The sequence below is a fragment of the Lissotriton vulgaris genome, chromosome 4_1, assembly GCF_964263255.1.
Source record: "Lissotriton vulgaris chromosome 4_1, aLisVul1.2, whole genome shotgun sequence".
Taxonomy (NCBI): Eukaryota; Metazoa; Chordata; class Amphibia; order Caudata; family Salamandridae; genus Lissotriton; species Lissotriton vulgaris.
In genome coordinates this window covers 421692979-421714879 of record NC_141691.1, presented here as the reverse complement: position 1 = coordinate 421714879, position 21901 = coordinate 421692979, and positions in this window count along the sequence as shown.

Here is a 21901-nt window from a genome sequence, read left to right as displayed (position 1 = left end):
TCTTCTTCAACAGCAAGTGTTCTCCCCATATGCAGTTCTTGAGTAGGGCCAGCTCAGGGATAATAAGGGGAATAAGTTGCATGAGGGAGGTCCCAATGAAAGTATGGCTAATCCATGTCAGGAAATCTTGGACAGCAAGGTGTGTGGATAAACCACCCCTGATTGCACAGGAACGTATACTGCATTCCTTTTATTTCAGTGGTAAAGGAACAATTCCAATAAGCATAAATGCTAACTGCAGAGTGATTCTACATATTCTGGCTATGCAATGGGGCACCTCCACGTTTATGGATTATTATTGGCAGTGCGGAGTGCATGCCTATACTCAGATGTCCTGGACAGAGAGCTTTGTGTTAACTGGTAACACTGCACATCCAACCCTGGTCATTCCTGGAGAAGAGCTAATAAACCTGTACCAGCACCTGCTAAAGAAAGAGAACACCTTGCTGCACCGAGCTTGTGAAAGGAGAGCAGCAGCAGACTATTTTGGTAGGCTCAGTTCAAAGACACCCCAGAAGAATTTAGACTGTTCACAGTGGCACAGCTGGTGGCAAGGGGATGACACCCTTCTTCTCCCTGCAGGCAAAAGATAACACCTGCTGACTTGGGATAGGCCTATGGGAAATGCTCCAATGATTAACAGCACTGATCTTGGTCTCAATTCGATCAAGGAAGAAATATGAGCCACCTGCCTCATGGTAATGCAGCACAGTTATGGCTTGGACATAATGACCACAATGGAGGGTCTGAACCAAGATTAGTGTCACCTGCTGGACATTTATCCCAGGGAATGACATTGACAATGGAACATTGCCACTTGCCATTCAAGCACTGCGTAATCTACTGAGAAGCATGCATGAAAAAGGATGTGCCCCTGAGCAGGAGTGGTTTTCTAATTGGTTCTCCTGGCTCAACGATGGATATCTGGTCTATGTAAATTACCTTTGCCAGTTATCCTTTTGTGTTTATTGGTTTGCAGGGTTATACAGTTGGGGATCACTTGCTGTAAAAATGCAGTACTCAAACTAGGTAGAATGCAAGTATTTATGAAGGTTGTTGTGGTCAAAAGGGAGCATAGGGAACAGCATGACCCAAATAAATGAATGGTACAAACGCATGAGTTAGATAGTATAGGTGAAAAATCAACTAGAGGGGGGAATGGTAATGTGAATATCAATGTGCTTGTCAATAAAAATGATCTATCATCCTTATTGATAGAATCACCCGTTCTGAACTCCAAATCTATCTTGATATACAAATATGTAGTCAGGAAGGCCTTGTGACCTAGGCCCTGGGATTAATGAATGATAGGTCACAGGTGGGAGGGTGCATAACTGGCAGGCAAACAATCGGACGGGAAGCTCTCGATAAATTCCACAGATTGGGGCAGCAACATTGCAATGGGCAGGGGTGATTGCCTCAGCAAAGCACACATAGCCAAAGGGGATACGCTCACTTCTAAAACACTAAAAAGTCAGATGCCACATGAGTTAGAAGCACATAGCCAATCAGGGCCTAGCACACATAGTAATCATGTACTCCCCATGCTGGACATCTGGACACATTCCCCACTGGCCACACTGTGCCCACGCAGGTCGAGACCCATCTGTGGTAACTATTGACCATTAATTTATGACTCTGAAGGTGGTAACCAACATTCCTCATCACATAGGGTATGCCAGAAACCTCTAATGCTTGCCGTAATATTGCATATTAAGAGACTACAAAGTTGATGAATTGAGATAATCCTATGACCTAGTGCCAATAACTGGTCTCCTGGCTAAACTGTTAAATTAATCAAACTGTTCCTGTTTTGCAAAATGCCTCTTGTATTCTGTTGTTTAAGGAACTTCTAGTTTGAGCAACAGCCCCCTGTAGTGAGTCTGCAGTCATGCCTATGTATGGAGGACCTTTGTGTGCTTTAAAGCCCCTTTTTGAAGGCATAAACTGGGTATAAGTACTGGGTCTCTGACCCTACCAAATCAGACACTTTTGGACCTGTCAAATATCTCTGCTAGGAATACAGACTGCTGTAATGCTACAAGGGCTACCAGTTTGCTCTGGAAGAACTGCTTTTATTCTGTGCTTCCCTGCTGCCTGCTACCCTCTGCCCCTTTGGAGAGAGAATTGGATCCTTGTTTCAACCCAGAGTGATCTCCAAGGGCATTCTCACTTGCCTCCTCTTTTGATACTTAGGGATATCAAAGTCTCACCTCCTGCTCCTTTGCCTGGTCCATTGGAAAAAGATTGAAGCATCCCCTTGACTACATGTAGATTTGACTTATAGGATTTTGTTGTTTTTGACTTGTTTTCTTTATAAAATTATAATCTATTTCTCTAAACTAGTGTGGAGTCTTTTTGTGGTGTTTTTACTGTATTACGGTTTGAAATGTTGCACAAATAATTTGCACATTGCATCTTAAGTGAAGCCTGGCTGCTCTGTGCCAAGCTAGCAGAAGGTGTGCACAGGTTGATTTAAAGTGTGTTGCTGAATTATCCTGGCTATTATAGAGGTTCCAACTTGGACAGGATGCATTCCACTGGCAATCAGAAACCCCATTTCTAACATTGGTTGCGGCGGTGGGCTAGGACATGCATTTGTGCAGTGCCAAACTGTGACTTAGTGTACACTAATTCTCCATATCTAGACCAATTCAAACTAATTCTCCCTAATTAATATCTTTGATTTTTATAAATGTCTTTTTTGCCATATTCCGATTTTTGCCTGCAATGTCGGTGGCCTTGTCTGCTATTAGGACCCAATGAGCTAGAAAACATATGATACAATCTAAAAATTACTTTATCTAGAACAATCGAAAGGAGAACCTCACCAGTATAATCGTTGGAATCTGTCACGCAAACAAAGATAAGAAGCAGTCTCAAACTGATGCATTCATGAAAGACTTGCGCTATAAAAATCTCTCTTGCTCGTATGACAGTGACCTACATACACAAAGGTGTAAAACAGGCCCTTGATATATACATATTTCTTATTCAGGTGTCACTGATGTATCTCTAAAGAAAAGACACTACCCATACTTGAAAAAGACCACATAACGGCTGGTCATCACTTAGTTTAAGGTGAGATTATAAATCAAAATATAAGGAAAACTAATCACCCCAAAACCTAGAACAGAATGTGCAATAAATATCACTACACACTCCTGCTTTGTTGTACCCTTAAAGAGTCAACCTTTTACTTGTTCCCATAGAACTTTATGACAGGGCAATAGTGTGTTCATGTCTAAAGATTTGAGCTCCAGCTTTAAATTTCAGAATAATTGGGTCATCGATTTGTTTGGTGCCACTTCCTCCCTGGTGTAATCAGATTTTCCTAAGTTAATGTTTAAATGATTCTATAAATGAAATAGTTTGGATTAAGTGAAATGTCCTTCAATTTAGATTTAGTCACAGGTCCATTGGTAGGTGGAAGGTGGTATGAAGCCACCGAAACGCGCGTAGACCTGGCATGGAATAAACACATTGACTATCTGTGTTACCTCAACCTTAGAAATTGTTTTGGAGTTTGTAAGACTGTAGACATGTATGAATGAGTGGTGTGTATGTGAGTCAGTGTGTGTCAGACAGGGTATTAGTTGTTTCTTCACTTATTTTGTAAAATATATGGTACATTCTGATAGATTGTAAAAATTATGCCACTCACTTTTGTATTTTTAAAATTGATTGGATTATTACCTATGCTCATGAATTGGTGTATACACATGAAAATATCCATAAAGGAAAAAAACATTTTAAATAATGTTGATAAACTAACGAAAAAAAGAAATAACATAGATCTAACGAAAGAAAATATATTGTTGTCCCTGTACTAATTTGAAGGCTAATTGTTTCATTTTGTGAGCTGCGCCACACGAGAAATTAAGAATAGACCATGGGGGAATCTTAGTATATTTGCGGCGGTGGGCTAGGACATGCATTTGTGCAGTGCCAAACTGTAACTTAGTGTACACTAATTCTCCATATCTAGACCAATTCAAACCAATTCTCCCTAATTAATATCTTTGATTTTTATAAAAGTGTTTTTTTTTGCAATATTCCGATTTTTGCCTGCAATGACGGTGGCCTTGTCTGGTAAGATCAAATTTTAGCCGGTCATTCTGGATACTTACACAGTGGTCCAACTCAAGGGATTCTGCCAGAAGAAGAAGCTGTTTATTAAGGAAAGTGCCAAGAAGGCAGAGCTTTAAATATCCTTAATAACATGGGCAGCAGCTACCAGACCAATCTAGATGATGAGAAGGGGGAAAGGTCTCAGTCTGAAGAGGAGTTGGAGCAGGCCCTACCTAGGGGCCTTGTCATGCAGCCTGCTGAGGATGGGGGTAACAGCCTCCCAGCACTGGAAGTCCACCCCATAGTAGACAGCAGTGTGTTTTCAAGGAACCTGCCTCCAGAGCCACTGAAGGACAGGAAGGAGGACAGGATCTGTAACTAGAGCTTGCCAAGATTAACAAGCTAAAGCTAGAGAAGAATCAGGCCTTGCTAATTTGGAGGGGGAGTAAGCTCAAGTAGAGAAATTGCTGGTCATTGAGGAGAGGAGGAGGGCCCTTGAGTTCACCCTGAGAGAGCTGGACATCAGAGTCATGCAAGTGGAGTCCAGCAGTCATGGTGGCAGTAACCTACTGTGTCTGCTGTAGAATGATAAGGTCACATTACACAGGATTTGGTACCCAGTTTATTTTTGTGAGTGATATGGTCGATTTTAGGTTGCAGAAGGTTCCTGAGGAGTCTTAGGGGATAGCCAATGGAGGTACATGCCTAAAGTAGGGAGTGACACATTCCTTACGCTAGGGGTAGAAGATCAGAGACAGATAGAGACCATCATGTCCTGAGAGCCACCCAAAACTCAAACTAAGGTGAGAGCATTTTTAGGTCCACTACTGTGAATAGCAAGGACCCCCTGGGTAGTAACGATCTATAGACTCCTAGGGCAGGGTAGCAACATATGTGAAAAATTCTAGGACGTCTAAACTAGTGGGTGTACAGATAAGGCAAGCCAGTTATCAAGACGGAACAGTAGGGAAAGATTAAAAAAGTTTTGTAAAAAGTATATTTTTATTTTGTATATTTAAAAAATCATATTAGAAATGACTAGGGGTCAAACCAATATGACGAGTATTAAAAAGGATTTTTCAAAATTACATACAATAATCATAACAAATTAACATAAAATTCATAAAACATAAGATACAAAAATACATTAGCAAAAGCATACAAATAATCACATTGATAATAAAACAAACATAAGAACTCGACGCGCGTTTCGGCGAAGGACCGCCTTCTTCAGGAGACACAATTTCAATTCAAAGGTAGACTTCTATCCATACAGCAAAAACACCCAAGTGGAGTCTTCATATAGACGTAAGATGTATATGGAAAAGATTAATGGTAGGGAGATTCCTTAGGATTCCACGATTGATTTTGCTGTATGGATAGAAGTCTACCTTTGAATTGAAATTGTGTCTACTGAAGAAGGCGGTCCTTCGCCGAAACGCGCGTCGAGTTCTTATGTTTGTTTTATTATCAATGTGATTATTTGTATGCTTTTGCTAATGTATTTTTGTATCTTATGTTTTATGAATTTTATGTTAATTTGTTATGATTATTGTATGTAATTTTGAAAAATCCTTTTTAATACTCGTCATATTGGTTTGACCCCTAGTCATTTCTAATATGATTTTTTAAATATACAAAATAAAAATATACTTTTTACAAAACTTTTTTAATCTTTCCCTACTGTTCCGTCTTGATAACTGGCTTGCCTTATCTGTACACCCACTAGTTTAGACGTCCTAGAATTTTTCACATATGTAGCATTTTTAGGTCCCACATGGTATTACAGGATGTTTGTCAAGGGATCTGGTACCATTGTTGCTTCCTTAACAGGGCTGTCTTTGAAGAAGCATCCCAGGAATGTGATTTGGACAGAGGCATGCGAAAAAGCATAGGACTCCATAAAGCAGTCCAGGTACACAACCCCTGTGCTCAATACCCCTGATGTTCCCAGGGAATTTATTGTTCAGCCTGAGGCCTTAGAGCATGACATAGGGGCAGTACTTTCACAACTTATTGAAGAGGGCCTAGGCCAACCTGTAGCCTTCATCTCTAGGAGAGTACTTCCCTGGGAATAGAGGTGGAGTGCTGCTGTAAGGGAAGCCTTTACTGTGGCCTGGGCAACTGAATAAGTTGAGACCATACATGTTTGGGACTCACTTCCTTATTCAGACAGATCACAAACCCCTTAGGTTGCAAATGCAAATAAGGGAGGAGTATCCAAAATTGTTTAGATGGTGCAGCTCCCTACAGGGAATTGCCTTTAAGGTGGAACACAGACCTGGGTAGACCATGCCAATGCTGATGGTCTTTCCAGGTTCTTCCACCTTAGTGATTAGAACTCCCTAGAGGTAGGGTAGCTCTCCCCACTTTCAGCTGGGGCAACATGTATTAGACCTGACAGCTTTAGGGTAGTCTTCCCTGACCTTTTGCCTGCTTACCTCCACTTTGCGCAGTATTCTTTTTGTTGCCCTTAGGACTCTGATCACATTCCCACTGCTGACCAGTGCTAAAGTGCATATATTTCTCCTCTAAACATGGATTAATTAAAGTATCCACATTTGGAATATATAATTGAGCTGTAAGTCCCTAGTAGAGTATGCTACCTGTGCCCAGGACCTGTAAATCAAATGCTATAAATAGGTCTGAAGCACTGACTGTGCCGCCCACGCTAGTAGCTCTTTAAACATGCACCAGGCCTGCCACTGCAGAGCCTCTGTGTGTAGTTTACACTGCCTTGTTGACTTGGCATTTGAAAACACCTTGCCAAGCTTTGAACTCCACTTGTATTACATATTTCACCCCTAAGCCATACGATTCTGTGTATTTCCTGCACTGGGATCAATGGGCTAGTTAGACTTCGAATTCCACAGAAAATATTGTTTCTGCAGACAAGAAATATTGATCTATTCACAAAAATTGCGCGATCTGCGTTATCAATAATTGTTTAAGCTTTCTTATGACACTGTTTTGCAGGTACAAGCTAGACAGCTTGCACTTTAGGTGTTTTTGCGTACTCCTGTTTCTAAATGTTTAACATAGGTCATTATTGTTTTGCTGTATTAGGGTTTGAATTAGTTGAAATGGGTAATACATTCAAAGTTGTTTCAGAACAAAGTTACCGAAAATGTGTCATGACCCGAACATCGAAAACTCAATCTAATACAGATACAAACATGTTGACAATAATGGCTGCTTCAGCTGGATTTTACTTCCTGGTTTGAAACGACAGTAAGTGGAAGGTAAGTCGTGTTGAATGAAATGTTAGTTTAGCATTTTCAGTCCTGTGTGCAATATTAGATCACTATTAGTGGTAGTCTGTTGATTATACGTGTATGCATGAGAAGGCTTTCTTACGATTCTTATAGCAATACATCCTTCCGGGAAAACATTATTTCAAATTCCAGATAAACTTTGTATCAGAGATAGTCCATATAACATACCAAGAAAAAAACGTCATGTAAAGAATTATGGTCGTTTTCAAACACATAAATCTGCTAACCCTACAAACGCAAAAATCTCAGGCTCTGGAGAAAATCACTAGCAGTCTGGCTACTGCATGACAAGTTAATTTGCCAAAACAATCAATATACAATTTTCCTTTCTTTTCCAACATTATTTAATAACGGTAACCTCCGTTCCTCTAAAGCTGTTTGAACTCTAACATGCTGTGAAACTGATGCTTTCCTATCTATGTGGTTTCCTTTTCAGCTACAAAGTACAAATACACCAAATTAATGTTGATTTTATGAGAAAACATTACTGCAAGTGCAAAGAAGCCCCATTACTCTTCTAGTGAAATTACCTGGAATTTCCTTTATAGCCAAGCAGAGAAAAGTGATCACAAATGCTATCTTCGGAAAGTTAGTTAAGCAAAGATATAATGACAAGATGAAAAAGTAATTTAATAAGCTGACTGTCTGGTCCTTTGGTAATCGAAAATGCATTATCCTTTCCAGGATGGATGCAATATGATCTTAGGAACTCTGGATGCATAGGCAAGGCCAGGCCAATAGCAAAAAGTTGGTACATTAATTATTTCCTCTTAGTAGTAAAGAGAACCATCAATTTGGATTGTTTATAATATAGCTGAAACAAAATGGGTCTGGGGAAGAAAATAATACCAAATCATGCCTCATTTACATTCATAAAACTGAATTGCATTCATATATTGTCGTGTGGTTCCTATAGTACCCATGCAGGACCTGTGTGTTTGGATAACATAAACTGTAGGATTGGTGGCAGACTAACTCTGAGCGCTCACACCGCGTATGTTAGCCTGGTTGCATAAACTAGCTCACAGTGCCACTAGATTATCCTCTTATCGGGTAGAGAATAGTTTCTGACAACCTTAGATTATGACAATTGTAATCCCCCAGGAGCGTGGAAACAATGTACTACCTTTCACTTTCACTCGTGCTCACTTACTTCGTCTCATAGAGTTACACAGAAGAAACAGTTGGGCATGTTACAATAGGTATTTATTTCACAGTTGTTCTTCTAGTGTATAATATATGTGCTGCGACAACCGTTAGACAGTAGCAGATATTTAAGGTCATCAGTAGAGTGAATATAAAAGGATAGTACAGTTCTACAATTTTCACTTTTCAATAGTCATGAACACCTACATGTATATAAAATGTATAATAAAAGAAAGCGTGCTTACTCCTACGATACCTATCTAGATGTATCTAACTGTACCTAGCATGTGCGTAAGTGTGAAGCCAAGAATCCCTCTAGGTTTAGTCTAACCCCATTACCTGAAGAGTGAGAGAGTGTGGAACGAAGTCCTTGTCTCGAGTTGGACATCCCGCAAGGGTTGTTTAGACCCCTGTCAGCTGGAGCATCTGCATTTAGGATCCTCAGCGTGTCTGGTCAGTGTGTCGGCCTGGAAGTCTCAGTTCCCTCTAACTAATACTAGCAAGAAGTGCTGTATTTATACAGAAAGGTTTCTAGTGTTCCTTTGTCCCTTGTTTCTTGTATTAGCCATTGTTGGTTTTGAGGATGACGTATGGGATGAACCTTGTACGTAGATATTATGCAGGCGGATGTAATACCTGCCTTGTTTCCAAGAACCCTTATGAATATTCATTCATAGTGTGTCAGTCTAAACATGAAGTCCTAGAATGGTATTGTTTGAGGAAACCCTCCTTCTGCGCCCAGGACTAGAACTAGGTAAAGGTTCAATCCTAAAAGGATTGTTACTGTGTAGTGTAGGGGAGGTAGTGTAAGTGAAAAGGTATGATGTTACTCAGGCCTATATTAGGGTACCTGTTAGACCTGGCATCCTTGGCGTGGTTACCCCAGACTTTTGGCCTCTGCCTCCTGTGTTTTTGATGCTATGCTGGATTTCAATTTTGCTGGTTTAGATGCGTTAGGCCTTTTCATCACTACTAATCAGTGTCCAAGGGCAAGTGCTCCCTGTGTAAATTATTAACCGTGATTGGTCCTCCATGATTGGCATATTTGCTTTACCTGTAAGGTACCTAGTCGAGTGCACTGAGTGTGCCTGGGCTGGTAATCCAAATGCTACTAGTGGGCTTGCAGCACTGATTGTGCCCACCACAAGAGTTTCCCTAAAATAAGTCTCAGGCCTGCACGCAGTTTATTAAACTGCCATGTCCCGCTGGCAAGTGCACACACTTGCCAGGCCCTACCCTTCCCTTTCTGTGCACATAGGACACCCATATAGTAGGCCCAAGGGACCCCCCGGCAGGGTGCCATGTATGTGAAAGGTAGGACATGTACTGATGCGTGTAACATGTCCTAATAGTGAAATACAGCCAATTTCGTGTTTCACTATTGAAAGGTCATCTTACCCGTAGGACGGAATGGGGAAGGCTGTGTACCATTTTACCATCCTATATTCCCATAGGAACACGATGGAGACATGGAGTCTGGTACCCTTGAATTCAGAATTTAATAACACATCTTTTAGTGAAGATTGTTTTTAAATTCTGCATTTAGAAATGGCACTTTTAGAAAGTTGCTATTTGTCTGTTCAAACCTTCCTGGGAGCCTCTGCCTGGTTGTGGATTGATTGTCTGGCTTTGAGGAGTGACAGGGGCTGGTGAAATGTCTTGGCTCCAGGAGTCTAGGTGTGTCAGCCCTAGGCTGAATAGGCCCATCTGCATTTAGCGCGGTGGGTGGGGAGATCCCTGTAGCTGAGTAGGGCTGTGCCTGCCTCCACAAAGGACTGGCTCTACCTCCTGCTGGGCATCTGAGGACCCTGGACCCCTTTCTCAAAGGAAGAAGTTGTGCAATGGCACAGTGCCCCCAGGACTGGTTTGAACTGGGTCCAGAACCCCCAACACATAAAGAACAACGACTTTAGGGGTATAAAAGTAGGACGGAAACCCCTTGAAAATTAAAGTTCTACAATCAAGAGGAACCTCTGCCAGAATAAGAACAGCTGGAGGAACTGAGAAGGAAGATTTCCCTTGCTGTGTGCTCTGGGGCTGACTTGCTCTTTTGCTTATTCAACTTTTGGAGAGAAGAAGGGTGCTATGATTCCCCCCACCTGCTTGAAACCAATACTTTGCTGTATGCTGTGTCTAACTAGAGTCTCCCAGGGCCTGAGAAGATCTGGCCTCCTGTTGGGAACACAGGGATACCAAGATTCCCAAAAACAACTTTTACTTGCAAGCTGAGTGCATGTTGGGGTGCACAGTTGGTGCCTGTGGGTGGTCTGTCCTTCATTGTGCAGTCAGCACACACGGAAAGCACCCGTGAGGAGAAGTACGCACTGAGTGCCGGTATTGTTTCACCACCGGCCCCCGTTTGCCAAGCATGCTGTGTAATCTCCCCTTTTGGCTTCACCTCCGCGTCTCAAGCTAAATAGACCGAGGCCGGGTTCGCCGTGGAGAGAAGAGCCGCCGTAATGCTTCACCGCTGTGCCGCGCTGGGATTGGTCCCAGCTACCAGGGATGTCCTCCCTGTAATCGATGGGCCACGCTGGTATTGGTCCCAGCTGCCCTGGAGTCCTGCAGCACCATCGGTGTGCTGCGCTCCCATTGGTCCCGCCCACTCAAGAGTTCTGCAGTGTCAACGTTGTGCCTCGCTGCCATTCGTCCCAACCTAAGGGCTTCCCCCACTTCAGGCCAGGAAGAGAAGAGAGCTAAGCCTACGGCCAGGAGATGGAAAGAAAATGAATCTTGCCTTGAGGGCTTCCACATGCTTCGGCCGGGACAAACTGAGCTCCTCCAGAGGCTGGGGAGTGCTGAGAAGAAGGAGCCTGCCTCGCAGGGAAGCCCCATTGGGCCGCCCAGAGTGCCCAGCGCACGCCTCCCAGGTAACTGGATCCGGTCCCTTGAGGGAATTCACCCCTCACAAAGTGCTTACTGAGTGCACTGCTGGTGGGCTGTGTGGGGCGCTGGTTGCCTGACTGAGATTGGCAGCCGTATCAGATAATTGGGGGCAGCAGGGGCTTAAGTAAAGGTCAGATTCCCGATTTTCTATTTAAGCAACATTGCCAGATATACGCTGCAGTACCAGGACACCCAGACTGCCTGAATTATTTATAATTGAGTTCCCCCTTGTTGGGATTGCGCTTTTTGGATGACAATTGAACTATAAATCAAGAGAACACTACAAGGGATTGCTTTTTTGGCTGCAAGATATCAGTGTGTATGTTGGCCTTGCTTTTGATATTTGGTCTTGCCTAATTTCTATATATCCCTTTATGGTGTTTCACAGTGTTATTGTGGGTGTTGGTGCAAATACTTTACACATTGCCTTTGGGATAAGCCTGCCTGCTCGTGGCAAGCTACCAAGGGGGTGAGCAGGGGTATCAACAGTGTGTACTCCTTTACCCTGACTAGAAGTAAGGGTCCCTAATTGGGCAAAGGTACCTACCTCTGCCAACTAGAGAACCACAATTCTAACAGTACCTGTATAGAACATAACACCCACTCCTCTTGCAAGTTAGTCAACAATAATAAAGTGCTAACGAATGACTAATTTTTACTAGGTAGCAGCGCATAAAATTATCAGTGAGCCACGTAAAAACCTTTTTAAGACATTTAAATCTTTTAAAAAATAGTCTAAGAGGGGAAACAAATTCTGAAAATTAGTTTTTGCAATTGTTCCTTAAGCCAAAGTCCTAGATGAGTTTGTTTATATAATTTGAGCTCCTACAAGCGTTTCGAAGGCCATGCTTTTTTAGCAAAAGTATCAATTTTAGGAAATGTTCCAATTTTAGTCAAGTTTAAAATGGAAAGGAAAATCTGAATTCTTTCCCAACACAAGATGAGCCAATTAAAGATTAAGTGTCCTGGCTGGGAGACGCAACATGGTTGTTGCTTGCTGCCCCAAGGGACGGACCTTATAACACCTCTCAGAGGATGTCAATGGAGCACAGATGATATTCAGCATTGCCAATAGCTGGTGTAGAGGTTGCTGGGGCTGTAGTTGATACCTGGGTGCTAGTTGTGTTAGTGGTAGTGCTAGTGGAAGAGCTGATGCTAAATCCAATTGTAGATAAAGGCCCCTGCGGGTTCTCAAGGAATGCAGCCATCAGTTTAAGAATACGGTGGAGACATTGCCAAGCAGGAGACCTCAAGGGTTCTAGTCTGGTATTTAAATCTGCAGGCATGTCCGATGGAAGTGTCAGACAGAGATCCAGCACGCATTCTTCACAGCAAAACAGGCATCGAAGAACAGGTAAGATGCAGTCCATTCAGACCGCTCTAAATGATAAGAACCAAGAGGCGCTCAGTTCCCTTAGGCGAGGTGTGCCCAGATGTTTTACCATGCGTTCACTGTATTTTCGCTCCAGGAGAGCTTTCGCCATCTAGTTGGTGATTAGGCAGTCAATTGCATAGAAGATAAATGACAATAAGGATTCCAATTATGGAGTGCAGGATCAGAGGTAAACCTCCAAAAATGCTTTCAAATATGAAGTGTATAAAATTTAGAATAACTCCGAGGATTTTCTAAAAGGTGCTTAGAAATCTTGACCCTATGGTCTAAGTAGGTGTATAATACCACTCGTATCAGACATGTTAAAGATATGACCCAAAATTCCACTAAATGAAAGGGGCAGTTTGTACATATAAGTGCCTGTATCTCAATCGAGGTCCTGGCGACTTAAAGCTAAAGATCACTCGAGCAGAGGTTAAGGGTACTGTTTGCTGGAAAAGCATGGCTTTCAGTCTTCTCAAAGTATCAAATTTCATAAAAGAAACATTGAACGAAGGCCATGATGGTGCTTCCCTGACTGTACTTTTTGGGGAAACAATACTTGCATACAGCAAGTAACGCTGGAGTTCACAGTGACCAGATAGGCAATGCCCGGAAGCATCCCACAGCAACCTTGATCGTTCAGCAACAAGTAACTCCCATTCGAGAGTAACTCGAATATTGATGCAATCACGGCAGCTGGAGTCCCTTTCATGTGGGAAGACAAATTTGCTACTGAACCATTACATGCTTTATGCAATGAAATGCCCTGGCACATGAGGAAACCGCTTTAAGCATTCTTGCAGGTGGTACCACTTAGAAACTCTTCTCGATCCCCTCTCTGGCATCAAAATCTATATGGTTATTCCCAGGATTCCTTAATGCATTCTTTACCCATTTTTTCATATTTGCATGCCTGACGTTGCTCAAGGCAATATTGAAACTGAAAAGTAGTGACCGGTAGAGTTATGTGGCCATGAATTAGCCATTCTGTTGATGGTGATTCCACCACTGTAAATGGCAGTCTATCCAGTTTTTCAAAACACAGCATTGTGAATTTAGCTCCCCTTTGTGCCATTTCAACCTGTTTATCTGTTAGATTATATTCATAAAACAGAGACATACTGTTGATAAAATGCCAAGGCACAAAGCCTGCATGCAAAGATTGCAGCGTCCAGCTTAATACCATAATAGAACTTAACTGAGATTGCCCTTGTTGTAATATGGCCAAATCTTGTTCTAGTATGTCTATTGCAGAAGACACAATGTTGCCTAAAGAAAATATTCTGGAGGTCAAAGTTGTTAACCCATTGTCTACCACAGCTAATGATTTTTCGAAGTTAAGACGGTCTATTTCCTGTATTCTCTCTGCGGACTCTTGTTGGAATATTTCCAATATTTCATTGTAGGCAGCGTAAATGCCAGCATATATGAAACATTTCTGACGGGATTTCCTGGAAACTTGTAAAAAATCCCTTCCCCATGTCTTTTGCGAGTAAGGATAAGTAATGTTTCACTTCTGTGAGTGTCTAGGTTTCTAGCAAATCAAAGCACAACTTCCCAACACCATAGGATGTCACTACCCCTGGGTGTTCCCTTTTTACATAGCATAGGTCTGGCCTATGTGTACCCACCCCTTCAGTGATACCCAAGAATCTTCTCTGATATCTGTTTGTGTCTTAGGGTCAAACCAACCATTCTTTCCAATTAGGTTCTGATCTATAGTACTGTAAAATGTCATCTATCGCTGGCCCTTCCTGTGATGTTGAATTTAGCCACCCTTCTATCTGTGATGGTGCTGGAAACCAAGGTGTGTTCAAGTCTGTGTTCTTGGCTAGTCCAAGACAAGATGTCTGTTACAGAGTGTCATTTAGGAATATTATCTTCTGTAGAATAAGGCATGCTCTAAATAGCGCCTTTGTTGTTTGAACTTGCCAGTCCCTAGATCCCCAGACCGATTTTAGGTCTATTGTGTCCTGCCATAGGTTAAAAGCCTGTTCAGACAATTGGGCAATAAAGGAAGCAGAATAAATCTGTTTGTGTTAGTCAGCATAATTTTCAGTGCCAATATCGGTGTAATCTTATAATATTATGAGGTCGGGTCAGTGGTGTTATGCCCTGAGAAATATGATACGCTCTGTGCAAATGTTTGCTAACTACTTTTTGATGGTGTAGGGCAATGTTCCCATTGTTGGTACTCAAAATCAATTCTAAGTGTTAAAGATGTGTGTAGGGAATGATGACCATAATGTTGGTAACAGTACAAAGTGTCATATTCTGAAGTACCTTCTAGCATTTCAGTTTTCAGAAATGCAGCAGTTTTCTCTAAATCAGATAACATGGTATTAACAGTTTCAGTGTTCCAATCATCAGAAAATTTACTTGAGGTAATGATATCACTTAATGGAATTTTAAGTACATGTGACATCTTTTAAAGTTCAGTAGGAATATATCGAATTCAACCCTATCCCAAACTATACCGTCCGGTATAGGATCTGCTGTAATGTTCCCTGATGAGAAGTCTCTTAGTTCACGATGTGATGACTGATGTGGCTTCCGAATCAAATTAACATTTTGGGCTGTGAGCTTTGCTGAAGGTATCTTCCATTAATAAACAAGCTAAAAGTTATAACTAATACTAGCCAGAAAAGAAAGAACAGAATCCCTGTAATTACCCAGAATTCTACCCAAGGTGATACTAGGTACGTCTTCTCAAGAAAGTGTAGAAAGTTCTTGATATGTTGCTTGCGTGTTTGTTAAGCTGACGTCGTTTCCGGTTCACTTGGATCCAAAGAAAACGTATCAAAGTTCATGAAGTAGCCAGAAGCAGTTTGATCAGTTGTTGGGATTGCATCGACAAGAGCAAAATGCGATTTCAACAAATCCCGATTCGGGATTTGTTGAAATCGCATTTTGCTTTTGTTGAGGCATGTTGACGTAGACATCTGTACTAGGTCTAATTGCAACCTGCTTAATATTTTGTGTTTGATTTTGAAGTTGAACTTCGGGTTCAAGAGGAACGAGTTCCATAGCATTGTTGTATAGTCCTTCATTCCGTACAAGAGGCTCTTCAAACTTGATGAGTCTTTCTGTTTGAACTTCTTGCATCGTATCGAGAGGAGTGCGTCTGCTACAGTGGAGTCCACGAGGCCTACTGCTCAGTATCGGCCACATAGTGTGATTTGATTAAGTTGATTGAGACACATCTTTTCTCCCTTTTCCCATCAAGAGGTGGCAAAAGTTCAATTCTTGTTCCCTGAATTGCTAGGACAGGTACAGGATTCCTGTATTTTTTGTACACCATTATCTCTCAGACCAGATCCCCGACTTTTGGGATCCAGACAGGTCTTACAGTGACTGGCTTGACATTCCCAGTGGTGGTCTGTTTCATGTGGACATTACTTAGTTGTGTCCTGGAATCATTTAGATCATGTAAAACAGCCAAGCGATCATGGATATCAAATGGTTTCTCATCGGCCACTGCGCCTTCACAATGAAGATCAGGTACCCAAATTCTATTCCCAAATAGGACCTGGTAAGGAGTGACACCCCATAGAGAACTTCTTGGCTGATGGTTGAGGGCTCTCCGTACCCAATATAAGTGATTGACCCAACTACCAGCCTTGCCTAATACATTAGCTGTTAATGATTGCTTTATGTTCCAGTTTCTCCTCTCCATAACAAAATACTTTCCATGGCCTCTTTTTAAGCCCAAGAGCTAAAAGCCGGGCCACGGTCAGAATGTAATGTGCCAACTGCGTATGTCCCTAAATAGACGTGCAAATCTTTTGAATAATGTTGTCAGTGCCGGGTGTGTTATGGTGGGGCCTTTCATCTGCTGGTAGATGTCACATTTCAAGACATAGGGCCCGATGTAGGTAAACTCCAATTTACCACTTCTTAAATACCGAATCATACCGATTCGGTATTTGAGAAGTGGTAAATTGGAGGGGGGGGGAGATGTGGGTATTTCAGAATCAGTAAATACCGAATCTGTAAGATTCGGTATTTACCGATTCTGTAAATATCGAATCGGTATCCCCCATTGATTCCTATGGGCCTTGAAGCCCATAGGAATCAAAGGGCATTACCGAATCGGTATTTACCGATTCGGTAATTACCGATTTCTGCAAGGGTGCAGGGGGTGTCACTTTGACACTCCCTAGCACCCCCAATACAGGCTTGGGTGCCATGTGGCAGGCATGCATGCCCTAGGGGCAGGTCTGCCTGCCACATGGCATAGGTGTGCATGCACACATGTGCATGCACACCGGAATCAGTATTTTACCAAGAAGTTGTATTTCATGGTAAAATACCGATTCGGTAACACCTGTGGGACTCAGAAGAGTCCCACCTACATTAGGAATTTACCGAATCGGTAGAATTACTGAATCGGTATTTTACCGATTAGGTAATTTTACCGATTCGGTAAATGTGCAGTTACCTGCATATGCCCTCGGAAACGGGCACCTATATACCAAATGGCCATTTACCGGTTGGAAATGGCCGAAATCGGCCGTTTCCGACCAGTAATAAAGGCTCCTACATCGGGCCCATAGTCCTTAGTTTGTTTTGTTAGACCTGGTCACCAATAGCGCTATTCAATAATGAAATAGTCGCTGTAACGCCTGTGTGCGCAGAGCCCAAACCCTCATGTGCTGCAACAATCAAACCTTGTCTATGATCCATATGTGGTATTATTCTATCCACCACTTCAGGAATCTGAGCTTATGGAATGTTGTTCGCATCTAACTTATAGGAGAACTTGAGTGGGAAATTCTTTGGTACTTCTGAGCTGCCGTTGCGCAAAGCAATGACAGCAGCCATAATCTCACTGTCTAGCCTTGTTTTTTGAACGAGTGATTGCAGCTACGGAAGCTGTGCGTACAGCCCCCTTTGTGGCTTCATTAGCCAATGAATTCCCTTCAAAGTGAACTACATCACCGTGATGAATCAGTGTATGAACCACGTGAGCCCTCAGTAGTTCGTTTTTCAACTCCACTATCTTTTCCTATAGTGTTCTATGCTTAATTGTGCCACGTTTTGAGTCTTTAAACCCGTTTTGTTCCCAATGATGTAGATATTCATTGTATGACTGCACACAGTAAAAAGAATCACACACCATTAGTGTGGGGAATTTGTGATCCGTGTTTATAAGTGCCAGTATTAGTGCTTTTAACTCTGCCAACTGTGCTGTGCAGTCTCCTAGAGATTATGTTTTAGTGCAACTTGGATGGAACATTCCATCCTGCATTTGACCTTTAACGATAGCACATGCTGCGCTATATTGTTCTTTACTCCCTATGGCTAGTTGAGCCGATCTGTCAGTGTAAATGATATAGTCAGACTGAACGAAAGGCATGATTTCATTTGGTAGAGGATATTCTTGTTCTTATTGCAGGAATGCTTCTGTTTTTAGACTTGGATCAAATCTGTATTCAACATCCGTTACAGTAAGACAATTAGCCCCTTGTATCCATCTCGGATGTAAGGCTTTCGCATTTGGAATGCTAGCCTTTGTAACAGCTTCACAACAGGGTTATGACAATTATGTATTTCCCCTGAGCCAGTGCTCTTTCTCTCGCTACAGCGGTTTGAACTGCTATCAGGATTTTCTCTGTTGAAGTGAAACGCTTTTCCGCATTTATGTAAAAGTGTGATTTGCATGCGATTGGTACTGATTGGCCTTCATTAAAGGTTAAGTAGGTGTACCTGCATTGACCCGCTATTACACCGATAACCAAGTGGCATACGTTTACGCATGTTTGTAAGTGTTTTGAAGCTATCATGTCTTTTTGTAGTGAACCTAGGATATTTGTGTGCTACTATGTCCATTGTCTAACTGAAAAGTCAGGTTTTATTAAGTCGTAGAAAGGTTTACTCTTACTTCATAATCCAAAATGTATCTTCTGCCGAAATTTAGGAATCCCAGTATTGATTGTAATTTTTTTAAATGATTTTGGAGGTTAGAGTAGCTCACATTTTTCTAAAAAGATAGCTGCCAGACTTTTCCCTTCACTTGACAGCTCATATCCTAAAAATCGGACATTGAGGTGGCCGTTTTTTTGATTTAAATTTGTAGCCCTCAGGGGAAAATCCCATAATTATGGTGTTCACCCTGGTCAAGCGCCTTTCTAAGTCAGAGTCCATCAGATAAATGTCACCAACATAGGACAATACTTCTTCATCAAAATTTTGGAGTAACTCTGTTGCCCTTGCTGAAAATACCCCAGAGGGAGACAACAGAAATATCGCTGGGACCCTAACGCTGAAAATGTGGTCAAATACCTCCTTTCAGGTGCTATTTTTTTGCGGAAAAATTCATTTGAAATATCAAGTGTAGTTTTTTTGGTCCGCACAATGTTATTCATTAATGCAGCACTGTGTGCATTTTATACGGCAAATGTCTCAGTGCAAGTGTTTGAATGTCTGTAATCTAAAACTTGACGATATGTATTGTCTGGTTTTGATATGGGAAACAAAGGATTGTTCATTGGTGAGGAGTATGTTTCAATGACCCCTTGATATTCAAGTTGATCTTCGACCTCCCTGACTTGTTTCTTAGCTTCTTGCTTTATTGGATATTGCCTTTGTGCATTTGTGTGTTTAAGATGAATGGGAACGAGGTTGGAGAAGGCCGGTATATATTCTCTCCTCTGGCACTGTTGGCAGCCAACCTTGTTCAACTAACAGGATGTCATAACCAGATGACAGGTTCATCGGAAAGAGACCTTTTACTTTTCTGGGCTTGTCCCCCTCCATCCGGAATGTTATTTCATGTAACGTATATGGGACGCTAACCCTTTTATCTGGTGTTTCCACCGTGATGTATTCATTCAAGTCTGCTGTCACCAGAAATTCCTTCAGGGTCTGGCAAGCCATTGTTACTTCTGCCGCACTGTCTAGCATCGTCTGAGCCATTCCCCGTTCAGAAGTTGTGTTCCCAGAATTCTGGGCATGTCTGATCTTCAGGCCTGCAACTTTCTTCTTTTTAAACTGAGGTTTTGATTTTGGATTTTCTTCTTTTTTGGAAGTATAGTCTTGAGCGTGCTGCTTTTCTTTGGACTTAGTATGCTCTTCTTTGTGTTCTGACCGTCCTTCTCTCTCTGAGATGTTTGTCAAGCCCTGAAAGAAACAAGGGGAACGTGTATCTGTATCCTGATACATGTCAGGTTTCCCAATGTTATCCCTATTCCAAAGGTTGTACCTCTGTTCAGAGTGCTCCTGTGGAGGCCATCTATCTCAGGAGTGAGATCTGCTTTCTGTAAAGTTTTATTGTTTTTCATTATCCCATTTCTTTTTATATGAAGCAGGTGTCTGCTTAGAAGTGTCATTTTTAGGACTGCCCATCAGTTGTGGTTTTAAAGCTTTCCCACCCAAACTGTCTCTGCCTAATTCTGCATATGCAGTTTTAATTATTTTGGGTAGTTTGTTTAGTTGGTCTAACGGACTGAACTCCCTTAGGCATTGGCGGATTGCCACTGACGCTGCTTCCCCTTTAATATTAGCTAGTTTTATGGCTGATACCTGGTGATAGATATTTAGTAACTTCCTCCCTAGGTTCAGAGCAGGCTCTGCTCCATACTCATTCTGTATTTATCTTAATACATCGGTTATCACCGCTAATGAAGGAACATTAGTCCTGGTAAATATGGCAGCGAAGACTGTACCCCAAGTGGTACAATCCTCTAATTGTGGTGTTATCCCTATGGGCAAGCAGATTGTTAGCATTCTGTGTTTCTCAAATGGGGGTGTATCCGGGAATACTGCCTTTAACTGTGTTATTTTCTTACCTAGCCAGAATGGCATTTGTTTCCGTTTTGTGGGCATTTTGGCCATTACTGCATGTAATGTTTTGTTGTGAATGTGTCTAGGACCCTAATTAAATATTCCAGATTAATGCCCTTATATTTTTATAATAAATCATGTCCTTATAAAGGCAGAAGAGTCATACCCATATTTAGTCATAGCTCATGCAGCCCAAATACGGCAAGGCTACTTCCTTAGACTCCTAGAGAGCACAACGAGTTCTTTCAACAAACCAAACCTCCAGCAACCTGGGAATTCCCCATGCTTTTGTTTTGATTTGTCATAGAACTCCTGCGAGCACTAAAAGTTCCTAGCCAGTTCCTAGTGACATCTTTTATTGACGTCTTATGTCCAGGCTTACGTCAAACATGGCACCTTCCAGGTATAAATATACCAACACTTGCCTTAAGCAACACACAGTGGTGTGGAGCAGAGCGGCTATCTACTTATCCGAAGCCCAGCTGATGCGAGAGCCGAAGGAAGCCGTCCCTCCCTTTGACACACCGGGAAATAAGCTGCCTTTTCTTACGCCGAGAAATCGAGCTCCGGTGTTTCCAGGCACCAGTGCGGGTTACTGGGAGATTGAGTCCTGAGAACGAGATACAAGACCTCCTTCATTCTATAACCAAGGTACGGAGCTGATTCAAACCTTAAAGAGAATTCTTGATTCAGATTCTTGGCAAAAACCCAACTTAATTTAAAACTGCAACTTACTGACTCCTTCCCACGTATTAGGCTTAGGTCAGGTACACCGGGGTAGGCGTATCTTAGAAGCACCAGTTGAGTTTGTTAGTCAATGTTTTTATGTATGTAAATATTTTATCCGTTTTAAAGTATCATATGGCTAAGATACCATATCAATGCTTTTACAGTATTCTTTCATAATACTCCTTTTACTGTACGCACTTTACTTCATGATACGTATTGCAATTGTGGCAATTCATTTCTCTTGCACGAGAAAGAAGACTGCTCAATAAAATAACACCTTTTATTGAAAACGCCAGTCTCTCTATTTCTCTGCACCCTGGTGAAATTAACACCTTGGCTGCTATGGGTTTTCCCCTCCTGTGCTGCTTTGTAAGCTTTCCCATTATACATGACGTGCTCAGCTCGTCATAAGCACAGCTCAACCGTGCCTCATGACGAGCTGAGCTCGTCATGAGCATTGAAGGAGTTAAGCATGCACGATTGACTGAGTGAAATAGATGTCTATTGTTTTCACACGACTCTGGAGATATACTCCTTATTCTGGGGGAGCAAAGTTGTCATGTTATATGGTTGTCAGAAACTAATCCCTTCTTGTCTAAATCAGGGAAGTTAACCCGTCCCTATTTATTTGAGA